Below are 22711 nucleotides of genomic sequence, written 5' to 3'. Positions count from 1 at the left end.
CAATAATTTCATGGAACCGACCAAAAGACTACTGTCTTGCTAAATAAGTCCTTGAAAAAACAGATTGCCCAAATTTGAAAGAAGGAAACGAAAGAGTTATGTATAATTAACATGATATATAATACAACTGGCCAAGAATTTGGGAATACCAGAGCCAGCAAAGGGAAAACATTTAGGCGTTAGAGACTTGAATTAATCAAAATTAATACAATAGTTAACAAATGTCCCTGCAGTGGCCATTAAGGAGAAGGAAGGGATCGCTCTGATAACAAGGAGTTCGAACATCAAATGAATTCTGTTGACTCAGCAAATAAAGTTGGCGAAAGGAAAACTTGCCAAACTCCCTGATAAGTGTTACGAGGAAACACGTCAGGAAAAACATGAAGGGAAACGAATGAGATGAATCTAGACAAACAAGACATGAAAGATGATAGTATGTGTAATTTGGTGATATTACAATTCTATTGAACAACACTGTACGAAAAAACTTATGCAATTTGAGGGGATGTAAAAGCCATGAACCGTGAATGATAAGAGTAGAGGAAGATACAAAAAATATCAAATAACAGGGCACCCTTTTGTATTTAGAATTAGTATAATTTCTGAATCAAACGTACTACAGAAACAAAGAAGAGAGTTCTCACTCATTTATTTAAATAGGTTTCAAATTTCATGACTACGAAAAAAATGTGAGTTTACACGAAGTTCTAAACTACATTGTGATTGATTAGGAGAGTTGATATCAATGTAATCAAGCAACTTCCTTTGGAATAGATTGGAAACTATATTCATACAGGAAAACAAGGCCTAGCACAATCTAAGACCTAGTTGCAATGTACAGAAAGATTAAAAAAAAAAAAATTCCAAAAGCTGACAAAGAACCCCTAATGAAGTGTTACGATAAATTGGCATCTATGTACAGAAAGTTAAAAAAAATCCGAAAGTGGACAAAGAACCGCTAATGAAGTCTTACGATAAAACGCGCATCTATGACATCAGATATAAAAAAAGCACATTAACTCCTTTAAGGAGTCACACTTAAGCGGAAATAATTCATAATGAACAGCGGAAGCCAAGAGCGAAAGCCGCGAGAGAGAGAGAGAGAGAGAGAGAGAGAGAGAGAGAGAGAGAGAGATAATGCGACGGATAAACGAGAGAAGGGTAAACGCATTCAGGGCTTTAAAAAAAAAAAAAAAAATCCATAACGAAGCGTTGTGCGATCAATATATAACGGGAACTGGCCAAGAGTACAAAAATCAGACCGAAGTGAGGGAAGGGAGATTTCGCCTTAATTGTGAGATAAATGAAGCACGGGAACGTAGAGAGGGCGGGCGGACGCGCAACGAAGATGGGAGAAAAAATCTTTAAAAAGGCGAGTTTTTGGGAAACTGGAAATTGGAATTTAGAGATGATAAGTAGTGTGATTTCAAAGTGCTGGAGGAGCAGTAGTTGCTAAATTATAGGATGCTGAGAAATAATTTCATAATGTAAGAACAGAATAAAATATTTTCAACATATATGCATGGTAGATGCCACAATAATAAGAAATGCTTATAAAATAGAGAAAATATGGTGTTCTTTATAAAACATTAAAACTGCTATGAAACAGAACTATTATTTAAGGAGAGAATAACAACAGGACCAAGGAATACAGAAAGAAAAGCCAAATCTTAGCAGCTGAGAGAATGAAACACTCACTGAACAGCTCAGGCAGAGATTAATGATGACCTAATAATAAAAAACAAAGGAATAAAATCTGTGTATATGTATATATATATATATATACACAGATTTTATATATATATATAATATATATGTGTGTGAGTGTAGGGGTGTGTTTGCTTTCTCTCAGCTTATTGTGTTTAACCCAATAGGGGGGTGGCTCCTGAGAAAAAACTAAAAACCTGATTACTGCCACAACACTACTTCAACTACAAAGTCGTACATGAATTCTGTACAGAGTAAATTTGAACAAGTTCAGTCTCTTCATAAATAACAAAGATGGTTTTACATATATATATATATATATATATATATATATATATATATATATATATATATATATATATATATATATATATTATATGTGTGTGTGTGTGTATATATATATATATATTTCTATATATATATATATATATATATATATATATATATATATATATATATCTGTATATATACACATATGTGTACTGTATGTCTACATATATACATATAGTATGCGTGTGCGCTAGGATTTCAAGTTAGAATACTGCAACAGCCAGTTATTCCCAGTAGTGTAACAAGAGAAAACTATAATATGCCGTGACTAATGATACCCGGAAAGACACTGAAAATATAGGAACAGGTGGGACTGGATTTAATTACTGACCTACGGACAACTTTACGAGTTACTGGAAGGGAAAGAATTCGTTGTAATTTGAATAATTAAAATTCATACACTCTTTTTATCACACACACCCCTTCCTTCTCTCTCGATTCAGGGTAAGAGAGAACCTGGGTAAATCGGTGGTTAAATAAAACCACTAAAATTTTACAGAAAAACACTTCATTACACTCGATAGGGAGGCGATTATTGATAGCTGTGCGGTAATGTTCATCTTCCAGAACATTTAATTGGAAGTCAAGTACATGTGCAACTAAATATTAAAAAGAATATAAACATTTTATATTATATTATATATATATAATATATATACACATAATATATATAATATATATATATCTACATGTTTATATATATATATATATATATATATATATATATATATATATATATATATATATATATATATATATATTTAAAATGAGAATGATCAGTAACGCTTAGACTTAGGGGGAAATTAATCTGTTAGACTACCGGCGATGCATTCATTTAGGGGAAGCTGATTTGAATAGGCTACAGGAATTTATACATTCTTGAATAATGCATGAGGATATAGATCAGCGACAGGAATTTAAGGGAAATGTTTAGGCAGCATGAAATTTATTCTTGCTGTCAATCAGGAAGTTCTATTTGCAATCACAAGGCAGTCAGAGAGGATCTCCTGGGATTTTCTTTTATGCGCCAGTAAACCAAATTAATTTGAAGGCACAATTTCTTCTTGCATAACCGCCAGGTAAGATTATGTAGCCACCTATTTTTTTATGTGTTTTGCCTGCCTATCTATTACCAATTTATCTGTTATCCATCAGCTATCTTTTTCGGTAAGACGGTGCTTTTTATCTGTTTGTTTATACCCGATCTATCTATCAGGCATCTTTATCCTTTAAGACAGAAGGGCTTTTTATCTGGCCCCATTTATCTTTATCTCCCACACGGTGCTTTGTATCTGTTTATTATCGATCTATCTATCAGTTATCTTTTTCGCTAAGTCGAGGTTTTATCTACTTATTATCTATATCTCTATCTGTTATACTTTTCGCTAAGTCGAATTTTTTTTATCTATTCATTATCTACAATATCTCTCTATCAGTTATCTTTTTCGCTAAGACGAAGGTGTTGTTTTATCTGTTTAATAATTATCGATCTATCTATCAGTTATCTTTTTATTTATTTATTCTCAATCTATCTATGAGTTATCTTTTCTCAACGACAAACGTGCTTTTTATCTATTTATTTATTATCGGTCTGTCTATCAGTTATCCTTTTTGATAAGACGAAGGTGCTTTTTGTTTCCTTATTTATTGATTATCTATCTATCAGTCATCTTTTTCGCTCATACAGAAGGGGCTTTTTATCTATTTATTAATTATCAATCTAGCTATCAGTAATCTTTATCAATTAGGCGAAGGTGCTTTTCATCCATTTATTTATTATCGATCTATCGGTTATCGCGAAAATGCTTGTTATCTCTTTATCTATCATCGACCTATCTGTTACCTATTTCGCTAAGTCGAAGGGTTTTTTATCTATTTAATAATTATCGATCTATCTATCAAGGTATTACCTTATTCGCTAAGACGAAAGCGCTTTTCATCTACTTATTTATATTCGATCTATCTATCAATTATCTTTATCGCTAATCGCTAAGACCAAGGTGGTTTTAATTCTTGGAAGTAGGTCAGGAAGTATAATGAAAGGGCTCTGACCCTATATTAATTTTGGACCATGTGAGCTATCCGGGATCGCAAGGCACTTCCTAATAAGAATAACAATGACGACAAGAGATTTCACGTCATAAAAATATGAAATTATTAAACACCTTCATGATTAATTAGCGCTATCTTTTCACTGAGAAGACAGGCGCCCTTAAAGGGAACGATTTAATTAACTGAAATTAGAAACTTCGCGGATATCTAATTAACCTAGTAACTTCCTTGGATTTCACTGACCCACTTATGGCAATACTCATCCGTAGATGACGCGTACGGGCCAAGTGAAGCTTAAGAAATTGATACCAACCACTTCTAGATCACGTATGATGGAGCGAGCAGCTGCTATCCATTTGCAGAGAATGGTGGGATTCTATATTGATGAGCCATTCAACCGCCGGATTATGAATTCAGTCCAGTATCATTGAATTATCCGTATCACATACATATATCAATACTTATATAAATGTATTGATGCATGTTCATTAGGGCCATTGGTTACCGGCCTTGCCTAACCAGCAAGTGTTCCGATACCGATCTCAGGAGCAGAGAAAAATCCGTTGTACCTATGATGACCTAAACTGTAAATTATATACGCATTATTTACTCAACTGTCATGGGTAGCAGCAATGGCAGAGAAGAGCATTGAGTAGCAACCTCATCTCAAAAGGAATAAGAAGTCATACTATGCAATATACTTATATATAATATACTGTATACATAAACTATATGTATGTATATATATATATATATATATATATATATATATATATATATATATATATATATATATATATAATTATATATATAATATATATTGTATATATTATGTATAATATAATTATATATATAATATATATTCTATACGTATAATATATGTATATACATACACACACACACACACACACACACATATATATATATATATATATATATATATATATATATATATATATATATATATATATATATATATATAATGGTGTGTATTTCTATGTACACCTTTTCCCCTCAGAGCGAGGGGCATTACAGTGCTTTTGAATTATGGTTGCGATCCCTACAGTCGCCCAACTGCCAGGCATTTAATACACTGTTTAGTTAACCTGAGGCACAATTAGTTTTTAACTAATTTACCAATTTGACCGTCACCACCCACGGTGTGTATACGCTTGCTAAAATAAAAAAAAAAAAAAAAAAAAAAAAAAAAAAAAAAAAAAAAAAAAACTCAGCATATTAAAGAAAAAAAAATTGAAAAATAAGGTACTATAACAATTACGTCACTTGGTCCTTAACTCAAAACTGGCTCTTTAACCTCATTAAAAACTGGGTCAAACTCCAATTGAAACCTAAAGGATTACTCGAACGCCTTAACGGAGCACAGGATCAATATCAGCCACTCAAAGGCGAGCGCCCCCTTTTCGCAGGAGCTCTTTGTGCAGTTATTGATTTAACAACGGAACAAATGAGCAACAAGTGAAGGGTGCGATTTTATTGCCCTGGCCGCGAGACCACTGAAGGATCGCGGCGCTTTCACGCTTAGGCGGGGAGGTAGGCGCCAGGGGAATGGCAGGGGATCAAATATTTAAGAGGAAGTTTTTGTTTGGGGTGAACGTGTGGAATAGTGAAGTAATAATAATAATAATAATAATAATAATAATAATAATTAATGAAAGATATAAGTATTCAGCTCTCAAGAAAGCCTGGATAAAAGGGGCCAAGAAATTAAAATCGGTCGGCTTTCGCCTTGGGTAGGGGTGTGAGACAGACATTAATAATAATAATAATAATAATAATAATAATAATAATAACAATAATAATAATAATAATAATGCAACGGGCAACTAATGAGAGATTTAATTAGGGAAATAATTCTCCATGTCCCGGCGGAGTCTGAACTTGTGTTATGCACCAGAGTTACCGGAAGCGCTTTCATCTCACCGCCAATTAACATTAACAATTCACACAAATCTCATAAAATAGTGAAATTAATTAATAACAAAGATAACTCAGTTCATTAGTGGAGAAGTTCCAGACGTTACATATAATACAGAGTACTTAAATCATTTGAAAAAGAATCAGAGGCTACAATTATTATTGCTGAGTTTCTGTGAGGTTGAGGTAAGTCCCAGAGAGTGCGCATTTGTCAAGGCAAAAAGCGTCACCTAAAGGAAGAAAGAATATAGATATACTAAAAATAAAAAATAAAACAATTTCATTCCACTCCTTCCTTCCGTCCTTCCTTCTCTCCTTCTCTCTCTCTCTCTCTCTCTCTCTCTCTCTCTCTCTCTCTCTCTCTCTCTCTCTCTCTGGAGCAAAATGAATCGCATTGCGTAAAGCAAAACAGAAATCTTTAAAAAAGAGAAAGGCTTACTTGCGAACAACCGTCCATTATTATTCTTAACGAGCAGTTTTCTTGAACTTTTATTTCGTCCCGGCGAAAGTTTAGCTATTATTCCAAAGAGTCATTTACATGGCTTGTTCCCCGTTTTAATGAGAATGAAATCCCCAGCCACTAAAGATCTGGCTTTGGCTCTCGCGCTGTATATCTAATGGAGAGTCTGAATTTCTTCTGGCATATTTAGCGCCTGCAGAGATTAGCTGACGCCTCTTAACCTCTTTCTTTTCTTATTTTCTCTCTCTTGCATTATGTTTTCTTTCTTTCTTTTCGTTTTCGCTCTTTCCAAGACCGCCTGAGGAGGAGTTGGCATCTTACTTTTAGAATTCATTGCTCGGCTTTAGGTGTAAATAGCTGCAAGATTATGTCATTTTTGCGAGGCGAAATGACCTGGGAGTTTTAATGGTTGTATGTCTTGGTCAATCTCTTCTCACTTCGGGCAATGGTATTCGGCCTCTCCGTATCCTCGTCGACATTATCGCATGCACTGCGTAAGTGAATAACATTTGATTCAAAAATTTAATTATGCCTTTATTTATCTACTATATATTCGTCCACACGCATTTTAATTATCCGTATGACTATTCCATCGAGCAGTGAGGATGACGAGTATCCGGGTCTCTCTCACAATGGACCCGATATGTACAATTTCTCATTGTTTTTCAGATACTTCAAGTTTATCCTCATTAGGTAGGGAGGGAACTTTGAACTGTAAAGATGTATCTGGTTAATTAGTTATTTGGTTATTCTTATTCCACATGTTAAATCCTTTATCCTGTCCGCCATTCACCCTAAGACTTCAGGAAGTCTTGTAAATCCACTTCCGCGACGAGGGAAGGAAGCTTTGAAAGAGAGAGAGAGAGAGAGAGAGAGAGAGAGAGAGAGAGAGAGAGAGAATCTTTAAATCTAACAATATTCTTAATTTGTTTGACTCTTATATGGTGCTTTTCCATGTAACGCCCTATTCAAAAAACCTCTCGGAGGTTACAATAGGAACAATAATTTTTTCTCATACAAACATAATAAGTACAGTCGCTGTTCAAGCTTACATAATCCCTGTGGCTACGTGACTGGGTTACAAAGAGTTCAATTCTCAGTGTGAATCTCACTTTTGTAACTGTCGTACTTTTAGTACCTTTTTTTAATACCACCAGTAACAACAGTATGCTAGGGCTGGCAATAAAAAATATCCATGTTGCTGATGCACGATAATTTATAGTCATTAGCAGCTTGAACATTGTTTTCTCAGCTTCAGCTACAACTTGCAGCTTAAATTTAGCAGTATACTTCCTTGCCAATCTTTTATTCATACCAAAAGAAGAACGGAAAATATCATCGGATCACGAAACAGCTAATAGCCAATGTCAGACCTGCATTCAAGAACTAAGCATGCCATACGATAAATCTCTAAGATAAGGTCACCTCTTATTCTGATGAAAAAATGAAGACACTGGGAGATGCCAAACACCGTTTATTTAAAAAAGGTAATGTCATCATTAAGCCTTGAAAACAAGTCACAGTAGACTGAACCATAGAAAACTAATGTCGACAGAATCTCTGAAGAAATGAATGAGCTTTTCACGACTGTGTTCTAGGTATAAATCATGATTTATTCTAAGTTACCCCCAAATTTCAGTAACAACGAGGAGGTTACAGGCGTATAATATATTAACACTGCTGAAAAAAGGATGGATATGAAGTCTTGGGAAACACGAAGCGATGGACTGGATAAGCTATTTATCACTAAATTTAGCGTTCTTGTCCCGTCAAAAATGACGGAAGTCAAGTAACTTTGCAACTGCACCGTACCTACGTATTAAGAAAATTTATGATGGTCTGCTTTTTTCTTCGTAAAGCTTTTGTGGTATTTCAACGAGGAGTTCATTATCCGCAAATTCTTAATTCAGGTCATATTATGACCCGTTACTGCTTAAACCAGTACAGAAAACAACTGATAGAGAAGCTTTCATTTTTTTCTTTTTTTTTACAAAGCAAGGCGTTACACTCACGATAAACATCGTTTCATCCGTACTTGGAACCGGCATGAGCCTATAAACTACTGAAATAAGTAATTAATTTAACCATTAAAACTTCGCAGTTTCAACAATAACATATTTCACGGTACGTTAGACCAGCTTGCGGGGAATATGCAGTTTTGACTTCACAAAATTTTTCTCATTACATTTTCACCCAAAGCGACCTCAAATTCATTGCGGTGGATAGTTTTAGAACGAATCTGTTTCCGTCGTTATATCAACAGTTTTGTCGTGGAATCCGTGATGTGTTTTGGTTCAGAAGTTTTGGATTGGATGATTTGGCGGCCCGAAATCAGCGCCGTCTACGCGGTGCAATAGATTTTTCAATCCTACTCCCCAGGCCTCCACCCGCTAGCAATCAAACATCCCACAACCACCTACACACACACACACACACATTTATATTATATATATGTGTATATATATAATATAAAATATAAATTGTGTGTGTGTGTATGCATGCGTAGGAATAGGGGTACAATTGAAATAAACTAATATGAAAATACATATTAAGGATTTACCAACCTAACTTTACCTTAAGTATCGCCTACTACCGGACTGGCAACAAAAACGAGAGGCTAAAGATACAGGTGTATTAAATTTGATACACATACTATATATAATATATAACCATATATATACTCACACATACACACATATATATGTGTGTATATATATATATATATATATATATATATATATATATATATATATATATATTTATCCTATTTTAATTGATGTTCTTGTAAAAGATAAGTCACTGTTTAGGAGACCGTAATTTTACTATTAACTCACCCAAGTTATTTTCTTCATTATTTAAACGCCCTACATCAAAACAAATACGTTATAGTTGTTCCAGGTTCATCGCTTTTGATCAGGAGATTCATTGTTTACAAAATGATTCCAGTAAAATTCATTCTTAACTCCAATATTTCACCGTCATCAGGTTATAAGATGTATCCACAAGTTCCAAAGTACACATAACCGAGGAATTTCAAATATAAAACTGCCACACTTACGAAATCTTAGCCTCGAAGTATGAGAAAAAAAATCTTACAGAATAACATACTCATATCCCCGATGCAGCTAGAGAGAGAGAGAGAGAGAGAGAGAGAGAGAGAGAGAGAGAGAGAGAGAGAGAGAGAGAGCGAGAGAGAGAGAGAGAGAGAGAATATAGAATTTAGTCCAAAGGCCAAGCGCTGGGACCTATGAGGTCATTCATCGTTGAAAGAGAAATTGACAATAAGAAGGTTTGAAAGGTATAACAGGAGGACAACCTCGCAATTGCAGTTGGAAACAATTTTTTAGAGAGGGTGAAAGTCAGATGGAAGAAAGAGAATATGAACGGAGGTAAAGTAAAAGAAATGAGAGAGATTGCAGTAAGGGCCGAAGGGACGCTGCAAAGACCCTTAAGTAATGCCTGCAGTGCACCACGTGAGGTGCACTGGACGGCACTAACTCCCTACGGGGCCGATGCAGTTAAAAACTCATCTTCCCTAACAAAGAAAATATTATTTCCAGAAAAATGTGTTATTTATGAATTCACTTCCCTTGCCTGCAGACGCAGGTACATTGGCAGTGCCACAGAATTTCCTAGCACATGGGGAAGAACCATCAGGACGGGACCACTACTCACAAAACCAGCATACTGAGCTATTAAGCTGTCAGAGATCTCCCTCGCCAGCAACACCTTGGATTTCCAAACCCTGACTTCGAAGTCCTGAACAAAGCTCGAGACAAACTGGTGTTCGTTTTAAGTTTTTTTATATAAATATACCTGCTACCTATAAGTTTATCTAGATGAAACTTATCCAAATTGTGTGTTCTAAGTGTTTGCTTTTCCTAGCCTAACGTCGGGCACAGAACAATTACCGTAATCTGAATAAATAAAAATACAGTGGTGTCCTTATTTTTTATATATACACAAGGAGCAGTATATTTTTAGTTGTTTTTCCTAACCTTTGGACAATATAGTATAACAAATGTGTGAACTCAACGCATTTTTAATATTGTTTACCATACTTCTTAAGATAAATTGTCGATAATTATGAGTCACTTGATCCTCACATAGGCATAGAAACCATACACACACACACATATATTCACCCAAACAAAGATTTATATATATACATATATATATATATATATATATATATATATATATATATATATATATATACACACATAATCAATCATAAGTTTTACCAATTTATCATTAGAAATCTGGTAAAAGAGATTAAGAATACGTCCTACCATATATAAATGTTCAGAATTAAGGAAAAAATAGTAACATTACGATGCAATTGCACATGTAAGTCGTACTGCAATGAACAAATATGTCAATATAGTGATATAGTAGATTATAATAATTATTCTGTACTAAACATACTATTTCGTAATTAATACAATTTAAAAAAAAAAGTCCTAGAGTTTTCCAAAGATATGTCCAATGTATAAAAAAGACGACGAACATGTGACAAAAGACATTGGAAAACCGATAATTCTCATTTGTATATCTTTTATAAGACCGACAAAAGAGAACCAAGGGACTGAAATGGCCATTCATTAATCCCGCAATAATTTGAGAGAGAGAGAGAGAGAGAGAGAGAGAGAGAGAGAGAGAGAGAGTCTAATAAATGGTTCCACCCCGATGAGGAAGCAACAATGTCGAGGCTTTCCCAATTTCAACTATAATAGGATGGCTTGTATTTTTAAGGAGCTCTAATCGCTTACGTTTACTATTTTGACTCTCTCTCTCTCTCTCTCTCTCTCTCTCTCTCTCTCTCTCTCTCTCTCTGGGTATGACCGGCAACACTCGACTGACCATCAGATACCTAGTTCACAGCACAGGTCAACTGGCAACTTAATTACAGCGCATACCCAGACCGCTCCTCCCTCATCCAGAATCGAAATCGAGGCTGATCACTAAAGCGACAGAAAGAGGAACTGAAAACAGCTGTTCACAAAGAGAGAGAGAGAGAGAGAGAGAGAGAGAGAGAGAGAGAGAGAGAGAGAGAGAGAGAGCAGCTCGAGGCATGAAAAATAAAACACAGAGGGAATGAATCGCATTCAGGCAGCCCGCACAGAGATAATGATCCCTCAAGGGGACCGAACAATGTCGGAAGCATTCAGTGGATGAGAACTCCTTTATCCGCGAAGGGGGAAAATAAAATCAGCCATTAAGGCGCTCCTGAAACGCGGGAACGCAAGCTGCAAAAAGGTCTGAAATCATTAAGGAATGCTTTCAGACAAATAGATATTGGGGAAAACCTGTGGCTACAATGGGTAGCCATCGAAGAAAACAAAGGTGTGCAATAATAGGTATGATGGGGGAAACGTATCCCTTGTGCTCATGTAATACACATATATATATATATATATATATATATATATATATATATATATATATATATATATATATATATATATATATATATATATAGTTAAATCGTAGATCACGGACTGTAAGTACTGGTTCGAGCACAAGAACAGAACAGGCCAACGCAAGAAATACTGTGGCAAAAATGCTGGATCGACCTGTACCAGACATAATTCAACATAATTCAAGGTACTTTCACAGAAATTATGTTTACCTGTATGCTTGTCCCTTACCTTCTATATATGTAATTTCTTATGTACAGACACACACACATATACTGTATAAATAAATAAATAAATAAATATATATATATATATATATATATATATATATATATATATATATATATATATATATATAAAAATATGTGTGTGTGTGTATGAACCAGAGCTAATATGAACCAATATATCTGCACGCATACAAGTTTACAGTGGCAATTCATGTACACAAACACACGTATAAACAAAACGTACAGTAAATGTGTTAAAATCTTGCTTAAAAATCAACAAATTAAGAACATAATCTTACATATTATGACCTTTACGAACAAACTAGACGTCAGAGACGTCACGAAAAAGAAAAAAACTGGAGCATCAGATTCTCTAATACTCGAGCATGCCAGAGTACAATTTCCCCACCAAATCAGAGAGAGAGAGAGAGAGAGAGAGAGAGAGAGAGAGAGAGAGAGAGAGCGTCCCTTTATTAGTTACGCTAATAACAAAAAGCTTTCTGAAGAGATATTAGTTTAATTTATTTTCCCATTTATTCTCACAGTGCATGAAGGGCGTCGTTAAACAAAACCCTCGTTTGCAGCAGCCATCATCATACACTGCAACTATGATGGCGAGAGGCAATTGTGTTCATAGTCACCATTTTATGGGAGTTGTGATGAACCTATAAATAATAAATGAAGAGCACCTTTCAGCCAGCAGCATTTTTTTCCTGTCCCATTTATATGCCATAGGAACAAAACCGGACGCAGTAATGTTATTCAGTGCATGGTTATTTGTTTTTCATTGTGTTGGGAAAACTTTTCCTTTTTTTAGGAGAGGTGGGAGTTTGGGGGGAGGGGATGTTGGTGGATAGCGGTGGGTGGGGAAGCTGGGAGCGTGGAGCTCTGTCGGTGATTATCATTTTGTTTTGAGTGAATGATAATGAAACCTACTTTAGAACTCAGAAGCCTAGCGTGAGGGGAAACGGGTCACATTGAGGCCCAAACAACGTTAGATTCAACGAAGAAAGGAGAAAATAGTTATCTTTATCCTACACATCTGTTGCTCACGAATTCTCATGAACTCTCACGAATTCTCACGTATCCCGTATTCAGACCTTTATGACTCTCGACATTTTCACTCGGCTGAAAAGGCGATTCAAACGCTAATAATTTTTCCAACCGTTTTCTCTCACAAAAACCGGACAATCACTGGTACAGTTAACCTATAACTGCTACAGCAAAGATCAGCGTTCAGTCTACAGAATATAGAATTTAGGCGAATGGCTAAGCGCTGGGACCTATGAGGTCATTCAGAGCTGAAACGGAAATTGACAGTAAAAAGGTTTGAAAGGTGTAACAGGAGGAAAACCTCGCAGTTGCACTAAAAACAATTGTTAGGAGAGGGTGGAAAGTAAGATGGAAGAAAGAAAATATGAACGGAGGTACAGGAAAAGAAGCGTTCTGTGTAATCGACTTTCTAGCTTCTTTTTTTTTCATAGCATCTGGCCTTGATAAGGGCCCATCCCATTGGCTTCAGCATTCAAAAATAATGAAAGGAGACACACCGAAGTGTTTGTCCTCACATCAAAATCACTCAACGCGGCCTCCGTCAGAACTAGTAACGTCAACAAAGCATGCCAACGACGCTATGGCTTAATAAGCCTCCTTTGAAGGACGAACACACACAGTCTACCTCCTTTGATGCCTTGGGTGTTATTTCATTCTTGTTGTAGTTTGATGATTGTTACTATGCTTATTAATGGGTTTCCTCGCATTAACATCCTTATCAAATTTCATTATATGCTTGGGGAATTTATTACAATCATGATCATTGTCAGGAATGAAGCAAACTCGCTGTTCGGAAACTAGCAACATGCCCGAGTTAGCTGTATATCAGTGTTAGGAAAAGTAACGATCCTGAAGTAAACAAGATTGTATTGAAATTTATAAATCTGTCATTCATAAGATGAATTCATAACGATCAAAATGGCAGGGGCATTGACATTTAAGTTACAGCAAGACGGAGAATGTTAAACAAACAGCATACAAGAACCACAATGCAACATGAATTCTATATGTATCAGCTAATAAAGAATTAAATGGAGTTATTAAACTGACAAAAGAACTGATAATAAGGGAGCCACAACAGAAAACATGAATTTCATGAAATGTATCGGTTTATAACGCATTAAATGGAGTAATTAAACTGACAAACGAACAGATAATACGACCAATGCGAAATATAAATGTCATGTAACATATAATTTCATAAATGATTAAATGGAGTCATTAAACTGACAAACGAACAGGCAAGACAAGAACCACGGCGAAACATGAATTTTATGAAATGTATCAGTTCATAACGCACTGAAAGGAAAAGAATACAATGTAATTCAGACGATCCAAACTGCCGCGGACGTACGCAGAAACGCAGAGGCGTCGCTCGTTACGCAAGAGACGAGGTTGGTTGCCAGGCAACGAATGCAGAGAACCACTCGCTAATTAGGGAAGATATGATATTGAGGTCAAGGAGAGGATCATTCAGTTCTCATCCAGTCAATATCAGCCCCGAGCACCTATCAGTTGCATATGACTGGAACAGGAAAAAAAAAAGAGTACAGATTGCCCCCATATTGATAGTTAAGATAAACAACTTGAATTATAGCTCCATCATAACGCAGTTGCCAATTATCTGTTCATTTGACTTCATGAAGAATGAATTCAATTGGAAGGAGTAATAATATAGAAGGATATACTGCATATGATAGCACTATTTTTTAGCGTTTATAATACATATACACATGCAAAAATACACACATACACACACACACGCATATGCATACATATATACATATAAGTAATCAACGCAATGCTGACTGCATGAAGCCGTTCCTCTTGACAATAGTATCACACACACACACAATATATATATATATATATATATATATATATATATATATATATATATATATATATTATATATATAATATATATATATATATATATATATATATATATATATATATAATAGATATACATATACATATATGTATATATTTATTGCAATACATATATGTAATCAACACAATGTTGATTACATGAAGCCGTTCCTCTTAACAACAGCATCTTTAGGAACAAACAACAGAACGGTTACTACACATTGTCTGTCAAGTTTCTATCGTTATTCCAATCTGAGCCGCTTCCATTTCTATCCCCTTTATTATAAAATCTATGAGAAGACAACAGCAAGTATGAAATACCATTCACTTGTAGCCCACCTGTATTTACTACAAATTCACTTAACTATACCCCATCAACACATTAACTTTGCAATTACTTCGTTCATGGATAATTCCAATTACCTTTACAAAATCCATACACATTGTAGTATGTATGTATATGTGTGAGTGTGTATTTCTGCGTATCGAAATGTACTTTGATTACCCAGAAATAAAAAAAGTACTTTGCCCTCGAATTTGTTCATACCCTGGAGGTAATAGTCTCATTTCACTGGCAAAGCACTAAAAGCCCCTATAAGTCTAGAGCAGGGGTTCCAACCTGCTCGCGAGCACCTCTAGAGGTCTCTCATGGTCTGGCAGTGCTCTTCCGTTATTAAAATCGTGCTCGCGAGCACCAACTCTTCGTAGGCCTCATTCTGAATTTAAAATACCCTTCCGCCTTTTTCGTATATGTGTGTGTGTGTGTGTGTGTGTGTAGATTTGGCACGTTTCATTCATGAGAGTTGGTAACCCTTCGGACGGGACAGGTGGAGAGAGGCTAACCTGGACACGATCAGCACGTGACAGTGACAGATGGTTTGTGACTGTCCAGCTGCAAAGCGTCAGTTTAACTGTGGAATTTTAACAAGGTAGATAAGACTAAGAGTGGTTATCAGGACGGGGAACTTTACTGGAATTTTAACAAGGTAGATTAGACCAAGAGTGGTTATCAGGACGGGGAACTTTACGGTAACGTGAAGAACATGTTACGAATAATTGAGGCATCCAGCAATAAATGGGTATAGGTCACCGGACCATTGTTCTGACTGCTGCACTCAGCTAGGACCGCCTTGAACACTGCCTGCGAGTTCCTTTTGGCAAACAGTGATGAGGCAAATATGTAAAAGCTAGCCAAAGCAGTTCAGCATCAGGGTTCTCACTGAATCCACAAAGTAGCGGAGAGGTGGACTTTTATTTATTTGTTTCCAATACCCAATATTTGAAATTATTAGCTTGTGTATCAGTATTCAGGAAATAATATTTCCTATGAATTTTATTTGTTTTCTATTTTTCTTTGTAGTTTTCCACGTATATCACAACATTAACGTAATGAGGAATATAACTGATAATAAGCAAACGTATGTTTTAGTTTGTTATTAAACAATAAAACTCATTTAGTTACATTTTTAGATATCAATACAATCTGACTTAGGAGGTAAATGTATTACCTGAGAATCATTGTGCGCCGCTAAATCTATGACAGTTGTGTAAAATATGCCTGACTGGTGAATGTCGGTAACTTTGAATGAACACCCAAGCAGTAAAAATTCATTTTTGAATCTTCAGTGCAAGTAATTAAAAATTTTTGTTACCCTTAAATAAACAAAGAGTAAATCTTTCACTTACTGATTGGACTGCTTCTGAATTCCCACACTATAAAATTATTGTGGTGCTCACAGTCACCCAGAAAACACGTGAGTGCTCATCAGCTTAAAAAGGTTAGGAACTCCTGGTCTAGAGGCATATCAGCATTTTGCAGCTTGATGGCCTACTGGAATCAGCATTTGAAAATGTCCAAAAAGTCTTTGTTCCTATTAATGTGCATTGAAAGCAATCTGAAAGATTTAGTTTCGTTTTGATTTCAGCTAAATGCGTCCGCTTAGGCGTACTTTGCATTTCAAGACAGGGTCTCTTTCAGAAAAGAAGGAAAACACAATTGCCTGTTATGCGGTGTAAAGCATAAAGATTATATAGATTACCAAATTGGGAATGTGTTGATGAATACCGTTCGTGTTCTGATGACGTTAGCCCAGAAATGAAAAATACTACATATCTGGCTTTATTTTGTCGTCATTGTGTTCAAACAAAATTGTGACATGACTGACGAAAACAGGGTTGCTGAGGCAGCCACGTATCGCTGGTACACACAATGAGTCCGGGAGACGGACGATACATACAGTCGGTGGCAAGAGTTACTCGACTCAAAATAAAGGACTTCTTACCTTTTCACTCGGTGTATTTCGCTGTCACTGCAGAGTATGAACTAGACAATTCCTCCTCCCTTATTCTTTTCTGGATGTGATAAGACTAGAATCACTGATGGAACATGATCTGGTGGAAGGGCGTTGTTGTCATTCGTTTCACCTAGAAAGAGAATATGAAAATGAGTGAATACAGTGAAATCTATTACAATGAAAATCTATTACACTACCGAGACTGCATATTTAAAGATTTCACACAGCCTGAAAATATCAAGTCTGATATGACAGGCTACGTAATTTCGAGAAATAAAAAGTGAAAATTACAGTTTTGAAGTGATGAATTTGAAATCTGTAATTTCATATTTGGGCATTTTTCAGGGATTTGCACAATTTCATGCCGTTCAAATATCAGGAATATGTTCATCTGCACTTCTGGCAAAGGCAAAATTTAGTTACAGTACTGCTAACCATGAACTATACGCTCTTAATTTTTTATTCTAGCTAAAAATGCAGGCTTGCTGATGTAAGGTGAATGTAACTTGTCCGGATAGCATGGCTACATTTCATATAATTACTCGTCATCCGAATGAAAGATTATCTAATAAATTTTTACCTTTAATGTATTTTATGCCTGTTAATAGTAGTACCTAGTTGAGACTGAAAAAATTTGTTCTTTGGTCCAAATGCAAATAGCACAGTTGCTGAAGTCAACGTCTTGACATAGGCTTCGGATACAAACTATTTTTATACAGAACGTATTAATGGTATTAATGTATTTTCCATACATTTAAACGCAAAACTGGAACAAATTATACTAAAATTAGAAGTACGTAGTTATCAACATGTTCTAAAGACTATTTCTACAAAAAAACAAAACTTTGAAATAATAAAAATCAATTAGTTAAACTATGAGGGGAGGCAAAACGAACTGCCACCGAGCCAAAGCTACGGCTCTCGACCATTTACTTGACAATTTATCATTTCAAAAAGACTCACATGCAAGCACTAAGATCAAATAGAATGAATATGAGCTATGTGTTTAGCAGCTCAGAGAAATCTATACAATATAATATACCAAATAAAATTAGACGCAATTTTTATTTATGAGACTAAGGTACATTTCAGGGTATCCTTTACCGGCTTCCCCCCCCCCCCATTTTGCACAAAGATGCTAATCTTGCAAGAAGAGCAAATTCGCTCATGTCAGTCATCTTGCAAGCCAAACATTGGCATCTTTATATGCTTAGGAAGAATGGCGAAAAATGTTTATCATTACTCGGCAAAATGCGTGGTACTAAACCAACTGAAGACAGCAGAATGCCTGCCTATGGCAGATACGGTTCTACCCGTGTGACAACATGCACATACAGCATTTAGTAAGGCTGTTGGCCGCAAGGCATAAAAAGACCCTGGAAAAAAACTGTGACAGAACCTTCAGAGGTATCTAATCGGTATCTCTCAGGAACTGATTACAGGACACTGAAAATAGAAAAATAAATACTGGGTGAGGGTGGAAATATTTAGAAAAACAAAAAGCAATATATCATTGTGACATGAGAATGTAGAGCATCTTCAGCTAGAGGGATGGGATGAACTAAACTGTAAGGGGAATAAATCAAGTTTAAATCAACGGTTTAACGCACGGTACTTTCACCAATACATTTGGAGTAGGATCAAGTCTTTGGAAAATGCTAGTAATTATGTTTCATCTAGCATATATTTAAAGTCATTTATTCCAGTCTGCATTAAAATTCATGCAATATACATAAGAATGTTCTGTATGAAATTTCAAGAGTGAATTTGGCTGCCGTGCAATTTACTTTTGAACTTTCCGGTATAATTTTCACTTTCTCAAGTAGGTAGCCTTATTAACAGACAATATGAAATGGAAGGGGAAGTCTGGGTTATTATATATGCTTTCACTCGGATCATCAAGTATTTATGTGAAATACAATGGTGCCATTCGGGCAAGTCCCATTCAGACAGGAATATAGTGAGCCTGACGGTATTATTACACCAGATGCCCTAGGCAACAGACCATTTCTGTATTTTATCGGTTGTCGTCAATCACAATTGCTATTATATTATATGACTTCTGTTGGCAATGTATAGTTACCGAGATACTTGTATGACATAATTCATAATTTGTGGATAAATGTCGCCATATTCATCATTCTTTATTTTCCGTTTATGCTTAGCCTAATATGCTACCATCTGCTCAGATTTTTCACCCTTATAGCTTTTATCAATTACTGCCCTTTTGGCTTTGGCCGCCCCGCCTCCCATTAAACCCCAAAGGTAATTAGGTTAGGTTATGATATATACCTGTCATTGTCATTGTTGTCCGAGATATACTGTTCATGGGATTTCCCCTCCACTTCACCCCAGCTGGTATTTTAGTGTGACCGTTTTACAGTCGACCATATGTTGCTGTTAGCCGGCACATCAAACTAAAAACAAATAACCCGTATAAGGTAACTACACAATTGCGATGGAAATCTACAACGAAGAAAAGTTGTGGTAAATAATGAGGTGGAAAGACAAACATACTGAAAATACTTGGGAAATTGTAAGAAATTATTAAAAATTTACGGGGCAAGCTCTGAAAAATGACGAAGTTATGGGTGGGTGTGACTGGCAACTTTGACTAGCAACTTCGTTATACTCTACCAGCGAGACTCCGTGACAGCAGCAGAGCATTTATTTAATAATGGCCAGTAGGCCTAAACCTACATATCTTGACTCCGTTACACAAAAGTAGCATATCCTACCAATATGCCTAGGCCTAGCCTACTTGTTTACAGTTTTGTCAGTTTTCCAAAACATCGTACTACAATACCTTCTCAATAATCAAATATTATTCTAAGCAGGTACCAACTGCAAACCGCTTAGAAGGCAACAGAAATTCTCACTTACCATCAAAGTAAACTTATGTACAGCTATCAGAACTGCCGTTTCCATTCAAGACCCATGTTTAAATTACCAATTTTTTTAGAAGGACGCTCCTTTTACACCAGATCACCAAGTGCTTGCAAATTTCCTCTCCACACTTAAAGTAACAATAGAAAGCCAAGCTAAGCTTCGTTCCCAGTCGATTCGACAAGCCTTAAGGCGCCCGCTAACGTTGTTATACCTGCACAGTCGGCCTGTGCAAGCAAAACTGAACGTAAATGCGAACAACCTGCACAGTTTTTCCCGCCTGCGCAGGCGACCTGACCAAATAGCGCATCTCCGTCTAACTGCCTCCCGCCAAACAGATGCGCATGCGCACTTCAACGTTAATGTACTGGAGGCAATGTTTTTGGCTCAGTAACTCGATTCGCTCTCCGTTTCCGGACGAGTAGTATGTACCAGTCAGGAGTAGAATGTTGAGTTTAATTATTAAATTTAAAAGTGTTTATATCTAAATTAATAATGTATCGGATTTACTTGTTTTTATATAACTGATGTGAACGTCAGAATATATATTTAATTTTGCAATTTTCCACGTGAAAAATAATTGTGTATAATGAAGGTTGAAAGTGGAAGCATCATTCTTGAATGTCTTGTATATTTCATTGAAATCTGTATGAACAAGACTGCTTGGGCAAGTAAATCCAAAGGTTATAGTATCAGATTAAGCCTATGTATGTTAATTCGGGGTTATAAACCATATCTGCAAGTCATTTTTAAATAAATATTCATTATGACGATATTATGTAAAACAAGAATAGGCTTAAATGCGTCTGTTCATGATATACATCATATATGCAATTCACTTTTAAAATGAGAAAAAAATATTCTTTCTGATGAAAAAAAAATAGTAAACTATGTATGGTTATTCACTGCTCACTTGCCATGTAAGCCAGCTCTGAAATGAAATTAGACTAATCAACACAAATGAAACAAAGGAACAGTAGTAAACTAAGGATGTTCACTCGTCGTAATACATCATAAAGTCATTCTTAAAATGAAAATAAATCGGCATTAAGCATTTTAATGAAACAGAGAAAAACAATATTAGGCCTATACACTGTAGAGTATGTCAACTTTGAAATGAAAACAATTACTAAATTAACACAATTGTCTTGCCAGGGAATTCTTCCTTCATTCATAAAATATTCAAGAAACATTATAAAAGTCCCAGGTGCCAAATTCAAACTTTTAACAAATTCACATGGGAGTATTGAATTCGTTTTCATTAACCACTCTTTCACTGGACGTTTATGAATTTTTTTTTATGCTATCAGCAAGCCAATTACAACGGCCAGAGTACTGTCTGCTGACGCCATGGCTGCTACCGAGGACTGCGGAGTTTTGTGGTGACTTGTGAAGGTTTGCCTGCAAGACCGACTGTGCAGGTGTAACTGAAGTTCTGAACGTTAGTGACGGCCTTAAGGCTGAGCACAAAACAACCAGTGGTTACGTGGTTATTTTTCGATGTTACGAGCACGATCGTTCGAGAGTGAGGTAATCGTTCACGTTATTTTCAGATATTCGGTATGTATCGGAAGGTTTTTTTTTTTTTAGTGAGGAATGGATGTTTTTAATGTACTTATTTTTCCGCCCAAAAGATAACTCATAACAATACTGCTGTTATACCAAGCTACCTTAAAAATAAAACGCGTTCCAAGAAAATTAAGCATTTCAAAAGAACTGTATACTTGAAAACAAAACCACTGCGTTACTGAACTGAAAAATATTCTGAACATCTGCAGATCCATAGCTCATGACGTATAAAGACAAGTATACATCTAAGATACATTATTAAGGAAGAACTTCCTATATTTGAAAACCAAAACACAAATGCAAAACCCAAAAAATCATGCCAATCTAATGGATCCATTTCAGAAATTAAGAAAAATTCTTAACAAAAGCGGTTCTAGGTATGGCCAGAAATGAACAGAAAACACTTTTGAACACTGCTGAACTGTATATTTACCTTCCCGTAGGGGGTTAGTGCCGTCAGTGTACGTCATGCCGTGCATTATAGGCACTACTTAAGGTTCTTTGCAGCGTGCCTTCGGCCCCCAGCTGCAACTGCTTTCTTTCCTTTTACTGTACCTCCTTTCATATTCTCTTTCTTCCATCTTACTTTCCACCCCTTCCTAACAATTGATTCATAGTGCAACTGCAAGGTTTTCTTCCTGTTACACCTTTCAAACCTTTTACTGTCAATTTCCGTTCTAGCGATGAATGACCTCATAGGTCCCGGCGCTTGGCCTAAATTCTATCTCTATTCATTTCAGCTCTATACCATTTGGATCACTTGATCGTGGACGTCAGCTGCACAGCTTCTATACCCAGAAGAGTTATTTGCTGTCAGGCCGGGTGCACACTCGTCGTTTAGGCTAAGCTGTCCATATGCCAGCTAGGACTCTTGACCCCTGCTCCAAGAGCTCCTCACTGTTGGACA

At 35.9% G+C, this 22711-nt stretch overlaps 1 protein-coding gene across 1 annotated transcript in view; it reads right to left on the bottom strand.

Annotated features, from left to right (window-relative positions):
* Nucleotides 1-20546, bottom strand: part of Ddrgk1 (DDRGK domain containing 1) — a 120686-nt gene extending 100140 nt beyond the window's left edge. Inside the window, exons 1-2 of the mRNA XM_067101677.1 lie at nucleotides 20233-20546; nucleotides 17338-17479 (exon numbers count right to left, since the gene is read on the bottom strand). The gene's annotated coding sequence lies outside the window, so the exon portion shown is untranslated. The remainder of the gene's footprint in view (nucleotides 1-17337; nucleotides 17480-20232) is intronic.
* Nucleotides 20547-22711: the final 2165 nt, after the last annotated feature.

This window comes from Macrobrachium rosenbergii, chromosome 1, assembly GCF_040412425.1.
Source record: "Macrobrachium rosenbergii isolate ZJJX-2024 chromosome 1, ASM4041242v1, whole genome shotgun sequence".
Taxonomy (NCBI): Eukaryota; Metazoa; Arthropoda; class Malacostraca; order Decapoda; family Palaemonidae; genus Macrobrachium; species Macrobrachium rosenbergii.
Note: the sequence above shows the minus strand (reverse complement) of the source record. Positions and strands in the feature narration are given on the sequence as shown.